Source organism: Triticum urartu, chromosome 7A, assembly GCF_056163025.1.
Source record: "Triticum urartu cultivar PI428250 chromosome 7A, HENAU_Tu73, whole genome shotgun sequence".
NCBI classification, from domain to species: domain Eukaryota; kingdom Viridiplantae; phylum Streptophyta; class Magnoliopsida; order Poales; family Poaceae; genus Triticum; species Triticum urartu.
This window is the reverse complement of record NC_141879.1, coordinates 127,030,449-127,047,435: the sequence shown is the minus strand read 5'-3', so window position 1 is coordinate 127,047,435 and position 16,987 is coordinate 127,030,449. Positions and strand designations below refer to the sequence as shown.

The 16,987-nt window shown below is 41.4% G+C and overlaps 2 pseudogenes; one reads left to right on the top strand and one right to left on the bottom strand.

Annotated features, from left to right (window-relative positions):
• Positions 1-5,331: 5,331 nt before the first annotated feature.
• On the top strand, positions 5,332-7,023 carry LOC147958481 (uncharacterized; annotated as a pseudogene).
• A 3,161-nt stretch (positions 7,024-10,184) lies between these two features.
• LOC147958480 (uncharacterized) lies at positions 10,185-10,712 on the bottom strand (annotated as a pseudogene).
• Between the last annotated feature and the right edge of the window lie 6,275 nt (positions 10,713-16,987).

The following is a 16,987-nucleotide window of genomic DNA, read 5'->3' as shown; positions in this document are numbered from 1 at the left end:
ACCGGTATCATAAACCCACCATTTACCTTCCTCAAAACAGCCACCATACCTACCTATTATGACATTTCCATAGCCATTGCGAGATATATTGCCATGCAACTTTTCACCGTTTCATTTATTATGACACGCTTCATCATTGTCATATTGCTTTGCATGATCATGTAGTTGACATTGTATTTGTGGCAAAGCCACCAATCATAATTCTTTCATACATGTCACTCTTGATTCATTACACATCCCGGTACACCGCCGGAGGCATTCATATAGAGTCATATTTTGTTCTAAGTATCGAGTTGTAATCCTTGAGCTGTAAATAAATAGAAGTGTGATGATCATCATTATTAGAGCATTGTCCCGTGTGAGAAAATAAAAAAAGGAGAAAGGTCAAAAAAAAGAGAAGGCCCAAAAAAACAAAAAAAATGAGAGAAGGGGAAATGCTACTATTCTTTTACCACACGTGTGCTTCAAAGTAGCACCATGATCTTCATGATAGAGAGTCTCCTATGTTGTCACTTTCATATACTAGTGGGAATTTTTCATTATAGAACTTGGCTTGTATATTCCAACGATGGGCTTCCTCAAATGCCCTAGGTCTTCATGAACAAGCAAGTTGGATGCACACCCACTTAGTTTTCTTTTTTAGCTTTTATACATTTATAGCTCTAGTGCATCCATTGCATGGCAATCCCCACCCACTCACATTGATATCTATTGATGGGCATCTCCATAGCCCATTAATACGCCTAGTTGATGTGAGACCATCTTTCTCCTTTTTGTCTTCTCCACAACCATCAATTTATTCCACCTATAGTGCTATGTCCATGGCTCACGCTCATGTATTGCGTGAAAGTTGAAAAAGTTTGATAATACTAAAGTATGAAACAATTGCTTAGCTTGTCATCGGGGTTGTGCATGATCTGAATATTTTGTGTGACGAAGATGGAGCATAGCCAAACTATATGGTTTTGTAGGGATGAACTTTCTTTGGCCATGTTATTTTGAGAAGAGATGATTACTTTGTTAGTATGCTTGAATTATTATTATTTTTATGTCAATATTAAACTTTTGTCTTGAATCTTATGGATCTGAATATTCTTGCCACAATAGAGAAGATTACATTGATAAATATGTTCCGTAGCATTCCACATCAAAAATTCTGTTTTTATCATTTACCTACTCGAGGACGAGCAAGAATTAAGCTTGGGAATGCTTGATATGTCTCCAACGCATCTATAATTTTTGATTGATCCATGCTATTATATTATCCATCTAGGATGTTTTATATGCTATTTTATATGATTTTTGGGACTAACCTATTAACCTAGAGCCCAGTGCCAGTTTCTATTTTTCCTTGTTTTTGAGTTTTACAGAAAAGGAATACCAAACGGAGTCCAATTGACGTGCCAATTTTTGATGATTTTTTATGGACCAAAATAATCCCCCGGAGTAAAAGAGTTGGGCCAGAAGAGTCCCGAGCCATCCATGGGGGTGGGGGGCGCGCCCTACCCCCCTGGGCGCGTCCCCCTATCTCGTGGACGACTCGGAGACCCCCCTGACGTGAGACCTACGCCAAAATTCCTATAAATACAGAAACCTCCAGAAAATAACCTAGATCGGGAGTTCCGCCGTCGCAAGCCTCCGTAGCCACCGTAAACCAATCTAGACCCATTTTGGCACCCTGCCGGAGGGGGGAATCCCTCACCGGTGGCCATCTTCATCATCCCGGCGCTCTCCATGAAGAGGAGGGAGTAGTTCACCCTCGGGGCTGAGGGTATGTACCAGTATCTATGTGTTTGATCTCTCTCTCTCTCCCTCGTGTTCTTGATTCGGCACGATCTTGATGTATCGCGAGCTTTGCTATTATAGTTGGATATTATGATGTTTCTCCCCTTCTACTCTCTTGTAATGGATTGAGTTTTCCCTTTGAAGTTATCTTATCGAATTGAGTCTTTAAGGATTTAAGAACACTTGATGTATGTCTTGCATGTGCTTATTTGTGGTGACAATGGGATATTCACGTGATCCACTTGATGTATGTTTTGGTGGTCAACTTGCGAGTTACGTGACCTTGTGAACTTATGCATAGGGGTTGGCACACGTTTTCGTCTTGACTCTACGGTAGAAACTTTGGGCCACTCTCTGAAGTTTTTTGTGTTGGTTGAATAGATGAATCTGAGATTGTGTGATGCATATCGTATAATCATACCCACAGATACTTGAGGTGACATTGGAGTATCTGGTGACATTAGGGTTTTGGTTGATTTGTGTCTTAAGGTGTTATTCTAGTACGAACTCTAGGATAGATCGAACGGAAAGAATAGCTTCGTGTTATTTTACTACGGACTCTTGAATAGATCGATCAGAAAGAATAACTTTAAGGTGGTTTCCTACCCTACAATAATCTCTTTGTTTGTTCTCCGCTTTTAGTGACTTTGGAGTGACTCTTTGTTGCATGTTGAGAGATTGTTATATGATCCAATTATGTTATTATTGTTCAGAGAACTTGCACTAGTGAAAGTATGAACCCTAGGCCTTGTTTCAACGCATTGCAATACCGTTTGTGCTCACTTTTATCATTAGTTATCTTGCTATTTTTATATTTTAAGATTACGAAAACCTAAATCTACCATCCATATTGCACTTGTATCACCATCTCTTCGCCGAACTAGTGCACCCATACAATTTACCATTGTATTGGGTGTGTTGGGGACATAAGTGACTCTTTACTATTTGGTTGCAGGGTTGTTTGAGAGAGACCATCTTCATCCTACGCGTCCCATGGATTGATAAACCTTAGGTCATCCACTTGAGGGAAATTTGCTACTGTCCTACAAATCTCTGCACTTGGAGGCCCAACAACGTCTACAAGAAGAAGGTTGTGTAGTAGACATCAGCAGTGAGAGGTCGCGTCCGCCCCGAGCCGCCTTCATTGCGGAGCGGCACACCCTACAACGGCATGAATACGGGTAGCTGGCGCCGAGCGGAAGGCGCACGAGAGGAGGAGGGGTTTTTGGTGGACCAGGGCGGTTAGAAGCGGGCTTGAGATCGGTCCGGACTCGCACAAACCTCCCCTATATTTCTCTCCGGTTTGCAGAAGAAATCACATCCACACTGCGACATGAACCGATACATGACTGTGTTGGATGGCTTTCATGGTCCAGACAGTTTCGAAAGATTTGAGGGTCGGCATTAAAGATGTCCTTACTTCCTCCGTTTAAAAATAGATGAGAAGTATTAGTTAAACTTAGCTTTAGACTATGAAGCTCAGAAAACAAGTTCATTATATATACTGGAACCTGAAGAGGCATGTAAAATCCTAACAGTACCGTATAGCCGTTGTCTTCTTTCTCACCATCGAGGCACATTTCTTTTAAAGACACGTCTAACAAGAAAGAAAATGTACAATATTACTAACTAACTAACTAGAGCAACACAATTTTTTTACAAGGTAACACATTAAAGTTAGTAATTAACCAGACAAGCTAAATACCCGTGCGTTGTGGAGACAACTTTACTCTAGTGGTTCACAACAACAACAACAACAACAACAATAACGACGACAACAACAACAACAACAACAACAACAAATTTAGTAATTAACCAGACAAGCTAAATACCCGTGCGTTGTGGAGACAACTTTACTCTAGTGGTTCACAACAACAACAACAACAACGACAACAACAACAACAGAGCCTTTAGTCCCAAACAAATTAGGGTAGGCTAGAGGTGAAACATATAAGATCTCGCAACCAACGCATAGTTCTGGCACATAAATAACAAGCTTCCATTCACCCCCCCGTCCATGGCTAGTTCTCTGGTGATACTCAAGTTCTCCAGATTTGTCTTGAAGGACTCCTTCCATTATCGTCACGCTTTAGCCGTCCGCTATGCACTAGCGCTTCTAGAGGCCTATGTTGAATATGTCCAAACCATCTCAAATGATGTTCGAGAAGCTTCTCTTCAATCGGCACTACCCCAAGTCTATCTTGTATATCATCGTCCCGGACTCGGTTTTTCCTTGTGTGGTCACGCATTCATCTCAAAATACGCATCTCTGCCACACCTAAAGGTTGAACATGTCACATTTTAGTCAGCCAATACTCAGCGGCATACAACATAGCTGGTCGAACTATCGTCCTATAGAACTTGTCTTTTAACTTTTGTGGCACTCTCTAGCTTGTCACGGAGAGTACCAGAAACTTGACGTCACTTCATCTATCTGACTTTGATTTGACTAATTCACATCTTCATTGATATCCTCATTCTTCTACAGCATAGACCCCAAAGGCATGGAAAAAATTAATTGGGTTGAGATTGAGATATGCTCTGGTGGGTGAATCCATGAGTGAATTGCAAAAAACCACCACATTTGAAGTTGAAGCATCCAATTGCCACCACATTTGTTGCGCGTCCCAAAAATCCACCACTTGACTTGTAAATTTTCTCAATAAAAACAAATGATCGGTTTGCCGCAGTTAACACGATTTCTGACTAGGTTGGCCCACCCGTCAGGTGCCACGTGGGCGAGGCCAGACGACGAGTGGGTTGACGGCCGTTAGGGCACGCGCGTGGTCAAAGCGCTCGCGGCTCTGACTGCTTGGCCCATTCTCCCTTATTTCCCCCGTCACTCTCTCTGTCCTGCGATGGCGGCGGCGGCTAAACCTAGCGGCGGCGGCGGCGGCGAGTCAGCAGGCGGCGGAGGGACTGGAGGCGATGGTGATGGGTTCTCGGAGGTGGACAACTGGTTCGGAAGCAGTAGCTTGCCGACGCAGCAGGCTCCTTCACCGGAGCGATCCCCTTCGCCCCCTCGCCACCGGAGTGGGACATTGAGCGCCGTGCGGCAGCGGCCCTAGCACGCAAGATCAGGGCTTCAGGCGTTGGAGAAGGCCATCAGTGGGCTTCATGGTTCGGTGGCGTGTGGTAAGATTTCTTCCCCCTCCACCCCTCTCTTCATTGGATTCACTGGAAATTTTAGGGTTGTTAGATTGCATATAAACCTATCATGTTACAGTAGGGCTGTTAGATTTTAGGAAATTTTAGGGTTGTTAGATTTTAGGAGATTTTAGGGCAGTTTGATTTTAGGGCTTTGTTTACTGAAGATTATTGTTTGTTTACTCAAGTGTTGTAGCTGATATAGTTAATATATTTTCTGTATAACATGTTTCAGTAGGAAATATAGCTCTGGGTTTATAGTTTTATGCATGAATGCTTTGTTTACTCCTTATTGACAGTGAAGATAGTGCTAATATCTTGTCTGAATATCTTGTCTGAATAACATGTTACATTATAAAAACAGAATCAATCAAGCACTAATTCTCCTCAATTTTATGTAGTTTGGATGATGAGATATGGGAAATAAGGTACCATTTTCAAGGGAGAGACAACTTGGAGAGGACCATTTCTTTGTCAGAAATTACTTTTATGAACATGTTAGCACTGCTAGAGACTGAAGAGGGATATACTGAAGCTGACTACATGTTCTATATTAAAGAAGAAGGAAAGGGGGCAGCAGGAATGCAGGTTATTGACAGTGAAGATAGTGTGGAAGAGATGCTAGACTATTATGCTGAGCAGAAGGTGCTCAACATAACTGTAATTAAGGCTAATGAGCCTAATCCAGGAGAGTTTAACAGGTCAAATATTGTGGAGGAACAAGTGCCTATAAGTAATGTGGGGGATTCCAACATTATTTCTATAGATGAGGCAGGAGTATTGTTCCCTATTGCTATTGAAGACACAGTTGAAGAGTTGTATGCTGTGCCTATTGCTGTTGTAGAGCCAGGTCAAGAGTCTGCATATATTAACACACAACAGAGCATGAATTTGAAGAAAGCAAAGGGCAAAGAGAAAGTACAGGAAGATGTTGGCCCCTCTGATGATGAAGTGTTTGTTGATTTGAACTGCTGTGAGGAGGAAGATGAAATCATTGAGAAGGAAGATGAAATCATTGAGGAGGAAGAGCATGACATAGGTAATGAGGAGGAAGATGAAATCATTGAGAAGCTGAAGCAGAAAAGGAAACAAAGAGAGGATCCTATGCATCACTTTGAAGGAGACACAGAAGTGGAAGAGATGTGTCCAGAGGCATAGGACTCAGACACAAAACCTGAGACACCTCTTCCTCAAACATTCAAGAAAGTAGGCAAAGCAGGCCCCACTGCAAGATCACACCATGAAGCTGACATTGAGGTAATTCCTCATTTCATTCCATCTGATGATTCTGCTTGTTTCCCTGGGGACTATGGAATTAGTGATTCAGATGATGAGTCAGGTCTACCACTCCCTTGTGGAAGGAAGAGTCAAGCCAAGAGGGCCAGGACTAGGATCTGGTATGATGAGAGCAAGCCAGATGCTCATGACCAAATTTGCTTGAGTATGTGCTTCACTGATGTGTATCAGTTTAGAAGAGCACTTAGGAATTTTCATATCAGAATCCTTAGAAATTTCCAGTACCATAGGAACTGCAAGGATAGGATCATTGTGCATTGCACAGAAAGGGACAATGGGTGTCCTTTTTTCATGACTGCATCCACAATTGCTCATGAGAAGACATTCTGCATCAAGAAGATGCAGTTGTTGCACACTTGTGGTGCACATGGAGAAAAAGCCAAAGTGATAGTTGACTGGATGGCCAGAACATGTGAGCAGCAACTGAGAGATAATCCAAGGGCTGGTGTTGATGCAATTTTAAAAAGAACAAAGACTAAGTATGGGCTGGAAGTGCCAAAGACCAAGGCCTACAGGGCAAGGTCATTAGCCATTGAAGTGGTGGAAGGTGACATGAAGGGACAATACACAAGGTTTAGGGATTATCTTCAAGTTGTGCTTGATACCAACCCTGGGAGCAGATGCATTATGACTACCAGAGAGCTTGAGCTCCATCCTAGCCCAAATCCTAGGTTCCACTACATGTTCTACTGTCTGAATGCTTCAAAAGAAGGTTTCTTGAATGGGTGTAGGCCCTTTATAGGTATTATATGTATTCCAAATTACTCCAATTCATTGCCCATATCTTGTACTTAATAATGCACTGATTTCACTACCCAATGCTTTAATACAGGTTTAGATGGTTGCTTTATCAAGCTTTCTACTGGGCAACAAATACTTGCAGCCACTGGTAGGGATGGGAATAACAACATATTCCCTATTGCAATTGGTATTGTTGATAAGGAGGACAAGGAAAGTTGGACTTGGTTTCTTAGCCAATTAAGAGCTTGCATTGGAGAGGGGAACAAGTGGGGCACATACACAATCATATCTGACAGACAGAAGGTATATTTTTCATTTCACAATTGAATAAGCAATTTCTAGAAATAATAATTTGTTATACTTGCTGCAATTGTGAAGTAATATGATTAATAATTTGTAATACTTGCTGCAATTATGAAGTTATATGATTAATAATCTATATAATGACTTAAACAGGGGCTGTTGAATGCAATTCAAGCTGTGTTCCCACACTCACCTCAAAGATATTGTCTTAGACATATCTATGCAAATTTCCAGTCAGCTGGCTTCAGAAGTGAGGAGTTGAAGAAGCATATGGACAATGCTGCATATTCATACACCAAGAATGGTTTTGAGGTTGCAATGAATGAACTGAGAAAGGAGGATAAAGATGCTTGGAAGTGGCTTTCTAATATCCCTAAAGAGACTTGGGCAAGGCATGCTATGGATCACACATGCAAGACAGACCTAGTAGTCAACAATCTTAGTGAAGTATTTAACAAGATGATACTAGATGTGAGGAACAAGCCAATAAGGAGCTGTGTAGATGGATTCAAAACTAAGTTGATGGTTAAGTACCAAGCAGTTAGAGAGAAGACAGAGAAGAGTAAGTGGGAGATAACACCCACTTATATGGAGAAGTTGGAGGAGTCAAAGAAGTACTCAAGGCAATGCACTACATACATGGCAGGTCCTGGTATTTGGCAAGTCACTAGTGGGGAGTCTACCTACTGTGTGAACCTTGATAAGTGGACCTGTGACTGCAAGAAATGGGACCTATGTGGTTGGCCATGTAACCATGCAGTTTCTGCCATTACAAGAGTGAAGGGACAGCCAGAAGACTATGTGCATGAGTTCTTCAAAAAACCAATGTATAAGGAAACATACAAGCACATCATCTATCCTGTACCAGGGCCTGACTGTTGGCCTAGGACACCAACTGTTGACATAGATCCACTAGTGTTCAAAGAGAAGAAGGGCAGGAAGCAAACAACTAGGAGGAAGGGGCAATTTGAGGTCCCAACAAAGAAGGATACATCAAGGATGGCAACTATCACCTGCAGCAACTGCAATATGCAGAAACATAGGTACACCTACTGCCCTCAGCCCTTGAAGCCTCATCTTCAGGCAAGAAAGGACAAGCACAAGGTATGGAATATGCACACTATTGTCATTGTTTTAATCATTTGATTCATCCTAATTGTTGGGCTATGATGTGTGCTTTCTTAGACAACCAGAACTCACTACCATGGAGCTGGGGGAAGTTCTATTGCTACTGCACAGCCTGCAACCAGTGCACCACCTGCTGCATCTACTAGGGTTAGAAGAACAACTGCTACTGTTCATTCCCAGCCTGCTACATCTACCAGGGGAAGAAAATCAACTGCTACTGGTCATTCCCAGCCTGCTACATCTACTAGGGGAAGAAAATCAACTGCTGCTTCTACTGGTCTTGCCCAGCCTGCTGCTTCTACTGGTCCTGCCCAGCCTGCTACTTCTACAAGGCCAAGAAGAACAACTACTGCTTCTAGAAGGGCAAGCATCACTAGTGATACTTCTACTACTCCTTCCCAGGCTGCCACAAGAGCTTCAGGTTCAAGCAATGCAGCCAGCAGGAGAGGTGGAAGGCCCTACATGGCACCTAGGGCTGCAACTACAATAGAGGGAGCAACAGTAGGGTCTAAAAGGAAGAGGTTCCAGAGCACCAGGATGAGGGGTTACTTTTATGCCAGTGGCAACTAGTCAGTGCACAATTTGGCTGTTGTCTTTTGAACCGCCTGCCTTAAGTATTTCTAAATTTTAGAAACTATGCCTGAGAACTGCTATGTGTGAACTGCTATGTGTAATCAGTATTTAGCCTGAGAACTGCTATGTGTGAACTATGCTTGAGAACTTGTTTGTGTTACCATGCTAAGTTTGAGAACTTGTATGGATGATGAATCTTATGGTTTAGGGTGGCTTTGTCGAGCCCAAGCCACCCTAAAGCCTAAATGATTGTTTTAGTTGGCTTGGGTTAAAATTCAGTTTAGTTAAAATTCAAAGCCAATTAAGGAGGACAAGGAAAGTTGGACTTGGTTTCTTAGCCAATTAAAAGCCTACCTAACACCATTAATCTATTTCCTACCTACCAGCCACCATTTCTACTATATAAGGCACCCCCCCAATTGCCACACACAACATTCAAACCCAAACACAATCACTTCTCCTCCCCCAGCCGCCAGAGCAAACCCTTTGAGAGATGGATCTTGGAGAGGTTGTCAATGAAGAAGAACAGGTGCCCAGGGCCAGGCGTAGAGAGGCAAGAAGGAGGGAGAGAAGGCAACTAGCTCAGAGGATCCTTGCAGCACACAACCGCAAAGACATGGAGCAGTTCGTGTAGGCATTCCCAGTTGGCTCCAACCCTACTGATGATGATATCATCTACTGGGCAAGGAGGAGGGCCAATTTCCATCCTTTTCAGGTTACTAGGATGAGGTGGAGTAGGATTCTGTACCCAGATGAATGATATGTTAAGTTTCACTGCTCCTAGATCTACCTTGCTATCTATCTATGTATCAAATCAGTTGATGAGTGCAATGTAATAAATCCTAGATGGTGAGTGCACTATGCATATTTTTGGATTATTAGGATTCTGTACCCTATAGGTTAAATGCATATCTTTGTGCTTTATGTGATCAACAATTTACATCATGTAAGCATTTGCCCAATTTGGCCATGCCCAGTTGGTCTTAACCATTCATCATGTAGTCCAAAGAAGCAGATTCATAATAGCATAGCTCTTACTATAGAAAGCTAACAACATTACATAACTGGGGTAGTTTTGCAGCTAGTCATTACATACATTACATAAATTAACTGGAGGTAGTTTTGCAGATAAACATCACAGTCATTACATAACTAGGGGATTCCCAAAATATACAACCCCAAGGCCAGCTATATTGTTCCAAGGCCACATATTAGCTTAACATAACTGAGGTGATGAACAACATTGTTCGCTCATCAAGGATTGACTTGATCTTGGCAAGCTTGTCCTTGTTGCCATGACCAGCTTTCATAAGATCACCCACCAGAAACTCCAGCTTCTTCTTCTCCTCTATCAGCCAGTCCCTCTCTTTCTTCATCTCATCCCTCTCCTTCCTTGTGTTCCTAATGATCTCCCCCTGAGACCTAAGAATGCACTTCATCTCCTTTAGCTCCTGAGCCTGCTTCTCCATCTGCTTCATCTTGCCAAAGTCAGCAATATCCTTCTCCTTGCTGATAGCTAGCTTCTCCATGTCCTTTTCCACATCCATCTGCTTCTGCTTGAACTCTTCATCACTCATGACCCTGTTGTTCTGATCTTCCCAATCAAACATCTTGGTGACTTACTCAACCAACTAACTGTACTGATCCCCAAGTGTATCCAACTACTTGTTCACCTTGTCCAACTCTTTCTTATACTTAGCATGGTCAATCACTCTGCCACAATTCTCCTCATGAAACATCTCCCATATCTTCTCCAAACATCTTTGCAGAATAGAAGGCCATGGGGCATCAACCCACTGAGCAACTCCACAGTCAATATCATCCTGCATCAAGTATTAGAAAATAAAGATGCTAACTTCAAAAATAAAATAGATGAGATATCCAGTGATTCAGTCATACTTGCAGATACAATAGACATTCAGGAAACTTCAAGTTCAAATCAATGTCCTAAACATGTTTCAATTACTCAATTTACTGACACAAACTGATGCTTGCAAAATCACTGTTAAAAACATGTTTCATCAACTACAGACAGTCCAAAATGACTGAATTTACTGAATTTACTGCAGACTAACTAGCACTAACACAATTAACTGAATTTACTGACAGCAACTACAGACAGTCCAAATTTACTACATACTAACTACCAAATTTACTCGAAACAGTGCAAATTTACTGCATACAAACTAACATTTCATTGTTGCAACTACAGATAGCCCAAATTAACTGAATTTACTGCAGACTAACTACCATTAACACAATTAACTGAATCTGCAAACTAACTACCACTGAATTTACTGACCTGAGGAACATCACATCCATAGAACCTCCTCCCAGTGTCCCTTCCTTCAAATGCAACATATTTCATGCATGGGGCCAAGTGCAGTCTACATGTGATGCTTGCATCTGCAACTCTACCACAGAAGGATGCATCTATAGTGGTGCCAGGGTTTGCCTGCATTGTAGCACACTAGTGAACCGCAGAAAAGATAGGAACTGCTCCAAACATGGTCTCAGATGAAAGATAGGAACTGCGCCTGCTCCAAACATGGTCTCAAATCGAAGAACACTTGAACCCTAACCCTAACCCTAGGTGCAAAGCAGATATCTTACCCCACTACAAGAAATATGTCAACTTATGACCTTCTGTCAGTGACCCTCGAAGAATTGGTCATAAATTTATGACCATTTTAGACCAATTGGTCAAAAGCTGTTCAGAGGGCTCCAAACCCTAAACCATTGCGACCATTTTGGTCAGAAAGGTCGTAATTTCCTTACACGAAATGGTCACAAAGCAAACAGTGCTAGTCCGCTGCCTTATTTCTAGTTGTTAATGACCAATATAGATGGTCATAGCCTTGTAGATTGTGGTGGGTTGTGATGACTAGGCGCCATCTCATCAGTTTTGCCTACGTGTCATGTCCATGTGGCAGTTTTTGCCCTAGGTTGTGAAGCAACCTATATTTCTATCATTCCCAAAATTCCCAAAAAAATCTCATAAATTCTTTGGGGCATATCTTCATCAAATATGTAAAATTCCTTCCTTGCCTAGTTCAAAACTAATTCAACAATATTCATTTTCCTATTCTGTTCACAACAACACTTTATGAAGGAAGTGCTATTTATATATTCTTGATTGCCCTCGGAATTTTTGGGCACTCTTTCCTATCCAAATCATTACCGCATGACAAAATTCAGCTCCATTTTCCTAGCAAATCTTCTTCGGCAAATTTCCAAAGTTTTTGTCCACCTAGAAGCATTATGAAGGAAGTACCTTTTTTATATCTCTAAATGACATGAAATTTATACAGTTCCTTCATATGCCGAAATTATCACCCTCCTCCAAATTGCAGCTCAGTCAAATCATCTATGTGAGCCCAGGTTCAATTTATATTTATGGCCAAATTGGCACGTTGCAAAGCAAGTGTTATATAGACCCCTCCTATTACCCTCAAACTTTTCGGGCACTCTTCCATACCAAAATCATTGCCACATGATAATTTTCAGCTCAATTTTCCTAGTAAATATTTCTCGGGAAATTTCCAAAGTTTCTACCTCGAGAGAAGCTTTGTGAAGTAAGTACTAGCTAGGCTTACCGAAATGATCTGAAAATTTACCAGCGCATGACCATACCCAAGTAACTTACTTACACCAATTTTGAGCTCATTTCATTCATCCAATCTCTCTCACTAGTTTTCCCAAGTTTCTGTCCATAGAAGAGCATTGTGAAGGAAGTACTACTTTGGCATGTCCAAATAGTATCCATTTTCTACAGTGCTTTCCTATGCCCAAATAACCATCCTCCACCATATGCCAGCTCAATCCATTTATTATTTTGAGCCGAGCTTCAACATTCGTAGTCATGTCCAGTGTGGTAGTTTGCAAAGCAAGTACCACCTAGGCTCCTCCTTTTGAGCTGAAAATTTGTGAAGACGGTCTCCTTAGTAACTGATCATCCTCAGCCAAAACTCACGCCCATTAGCCATGTACATTTCCCGTACCGCTAATCAAACACTTGGCTGCTAATTCATGTTTGAGCATCGATCGGTCTCCTTGTGAGAATCTTATGTTGTAATTTTCTTCCTAGCACCTACCTGGGGAGTGTCCAACCCACTAGACATGCCTAGGCCGCCCAGAACACATGGCAACACCACAGTCACGCGGTGACCACGCGGCGGGCATGCGAGTTTACGCGCTCTAGAGTTGGGGCCCTCGGCCACCACCCAAACCTCGACGTATCGCCACCAAACCATGTATTTGTGATTAAATAGGTACTTATGTAACTAGAAATGATTTTTGGAAAAAATAAATAGAAAACTATGAGGCAGTTGCAGTTCAAATTTGACCCGCTTCCATCTGAATCGGCGGAAATTTGTCTTTTTCACGAGAGGTGGATAAAAACATTTTACACCCAACCATTTTGTCAATTGTGCATTAAATATGGCCTAGTATTTTATAAAAATGATTTGGTCCAATTTTGCAACAATTATTTGGTAGTTCCTTCACAAAAAACCTCCTTTTGGGCACTCAAAAATGGAAAATGGTTTTTTCGTCCAAAGAAAATGAAAACTTACTTAGGCAACATTGTTTGCCATTCCAATATGCACCCTTGTGCACAATATGAGATCATTTGAACAAACTATTCCATGGATGTGGCCATAAGATTGATCATTTGGCTTGAAAGCCATTGATCTCCACACATGATAGCTCATTTCTGAGAACACTTTTTTAAAATAATTGCCGTATTACAAGTTTGTTATTTTTCCTAGGAACTTGGCCACATATGATGACACAATGCGAAGGTTTCCCAATTTTTTGATTTTTTTTGAATTTTTTATGCCCGTTTCAAAATGCGGTCAAAACGGCGGGAATGACCGTTCCTAGCTAGTGGTTGAATCTTGGAATTTTATTGGTGTTTCTCTGATAAAAAAGATACTTATGTACCTAGAAATTATTTTTGGAAAAAATAAAGAGCAAACTACAAGGCAGCTACAGTTCAAATTTGACCCACTTCCAACTGAATCGGCGGGAATTTGTCTTTTTCACGAGAGGTGGATCAAAATTTTGTACACCCAACCATTTGGTCAATTGTGCATTAAATATGGACTAGTATTTTAGAAAAATGATTTGGCCCAATTTTGCAACAATTATTTGGTAGTTCCTTCACAAAAAAACCTCCTTTCGGGCACTCGAAAAATGGAAAATGGTTTTTTCGTCCAACGAAAATGAAAACTTCCTTAGGCAACATTGTTTGCCATTCCAATATGCACCCTTGTGCACAATATGAGATACTTTGAACAAACTATGCCATGAATGTGGCCATAAGATTGATCATTTGGCTTGAAAGCAATTGATCTCCACACATGATAGCTCGTTTCTGAGAACACTTTTTTAAAATAATTGCCGTATTACAAGTTTGTTATTTTTCCTAGGAACTTGGCCACATATGATGACACAATGCGAAGGTTTCCCAATTTTTTGATTTTTTTGAATTTTTTATGCCCGTTTCAAAATGCGGTCAAAACGGCGGGAATGACCGTTCCTAGCTAGTGGTTGAATCTTGGAATTTTGTTGGTGTTTCTCTGATTAAAAAGATACTTATGTACCTAGAAATGATTTTTGGAAAAAATAAAGAGCAAACTACGAGGCAGCTACAGTTCAAATTTGACCCGCTTCCACCTGAATCGGCGGGAATTTGTCTTTTTCACCAGAGGTGGATCAAAACTTTTTACACCCAACCATTTGGTAAATTGTGCAATAAATATGGCCTAGTATTTTAGAAAAATGATTTGGTCCAATTTGGCAACAATTATTTGGTAGTTCCTTCACAAAAAAACCTCCTTCCGGGCACTCGAAAAATGGAAAATGGTTTTTTCGTCCAACGAAAATGAAAACTTCCTTAGGTAGCATTGTTTGCCATTCCAATATGCACCCTTGTGCACAATATGAGATCATTTGAACAAACTATGCCATGAATGTGGCCATAAGATTGATCATTTGGCTTGAAAGCCATTGATCTCCACACATGATAGCTCATTTCTGAGAACACTTTTTTAAAATAATTGCCGTATTACAAGTTTGTTATTTTTCCTAGGAACTTGGCCACATATGATGACACAATGGGAATGTTTCCCAATTTTCAATTTGTTTTGAATTTTTTATGCCCGTTTCAAAATGCGGTCAAAACGGCGGGAATGACCGTTCCTAGCTAGTGGTTGAATCTTGGAATTTTGTTGGTGTTTCTCTGATTAAAAAGATACTTATGTACCTACAAATGATTTTTGGAAAAAATAAAGAGCAAACTACGAGGCAACTACAGTTCAAATTTGACCCGCTTCCAGCTGAATCGGCGGGAATTTGTCTTTTTCACCAGAGGTGGATCAAAACTTTTTACACCCAACCATTTTGTCAATTGTGCATTAAATATGGCCTAGTATTTTAGAAAAATGATTTGGTCCAATTTTGCAACAATTATTTGGTAGTTCCTTCACAAAAAAACCTCCTTCCGGGCACTCGAAAAATGGAAAATGGTTTTTTTGTCCAATGAAAATGAAAACTTCCTTAGGCAACATTGTTTGCCATTCCAATATGCACCCTTGTGCACAATATGAGATCATTTGAACAAACTATGCCATGAATGTGGCCATAAGATTGATCATTTGGCTTGAAAGCCCTTGATCTCCACACATGATAGCTCGTTTCTGAGAACACTTTTTTAAAATAATTGCCATATTACAAGTTTGTTATTTTTCCTAGTAACTTGGCCACATATGATGACACAATGCGAAGGTTTCCCTATTTTTTGATTTTTTTTTGAATTTTTTATGCCCGTTTCAAAATGCGGTCAAAACGGCGGGAATGACCGTTCCTAGCTAGTGGTTGAATCTTGGAATTTTGTTGGTGTTTCTCTGATTAAAAAGATACTTATGTACCTAGAAATGATTTTTGGAAAAAATAAAGAGCAAACTACGAGGCAGCTACAGTTCAAATTTGACCCGCTTCCAGCTGAATCGGCGGGAATTTGTCTTTTTCACCAGAGGTGGATCAAAACTTTTTACACCCAACCATTTGGTCAATTGTGCATTAAATATGGCCTAGTATTTTAGAAAAATGATTTGGTCCAATTTTGCAACAATTATTTTGGAGGTCCTTCAAAAAAACCTCCTTTTGGGCACTCGGAAAATGAAAAATGGTTCTTTCCTCCAAAGAAAACGAAAACTTCCTTAGGCAATATTGTTTGCCATTCCAAGATGCAAACTTGTGCGAAATATGGAATCATTTGAGCAAACTATGAGGCAGCTGTAATTAAAATTTGACCCGCTTCGTAGTGAATCGTCGAAAATCCCACCTAGTATGAAACTACCTCTAGTTATTTGAGGGAACCGCACTTAAACATTGTCATAAAAAGAGAAGGGAACTTACCGCCGAGTGTCATGGTGCTGCGTTGGATCTCCTCGACGCTGCAATGGAGCTTTTTCATGCTCGGTGCTGTCGTGACATATTGATGTGATCGAATGATAGCCAATGCGCAGATCGGGCGGCTAGCTAGGCGGATGATTTCTAGACAAAATCATTTGGCTGACTCATAGTTCTTTGCTTATTGTTAATCGATTAAGACCAATTTACATGGTCATAACATCATCAAAGCCTATACTTCCTTCTGATTGGTCCTGGACATGTTCACGCGGATCAAGCATCAGAGACCGTCAGATACTCACAGATCCAACGGCCCACACCCACCTCACCCTCTCATCCCTCGTCCCACCCGCAGTCCAACCACCCAAACCCTAACTCAGATCCCCGCCCACTCCAGCCGCCGCTGCCCCCTTCTCCCTCCCAGATCCAATCCAAGTCAGAATCACTCGCCCTCCCGCCCCCGACCTCCATCTCCATTCTTGCGTGCGTCGGCCACCTCCCTCCGGCGGAGCTCGAGCCCCACCCCCAAGCGCCGCTGCTCCACCCTCTCCCGCGCCCATCCACTGCGCGCGTCGTCGGACTCACCATCCTTCGCTGC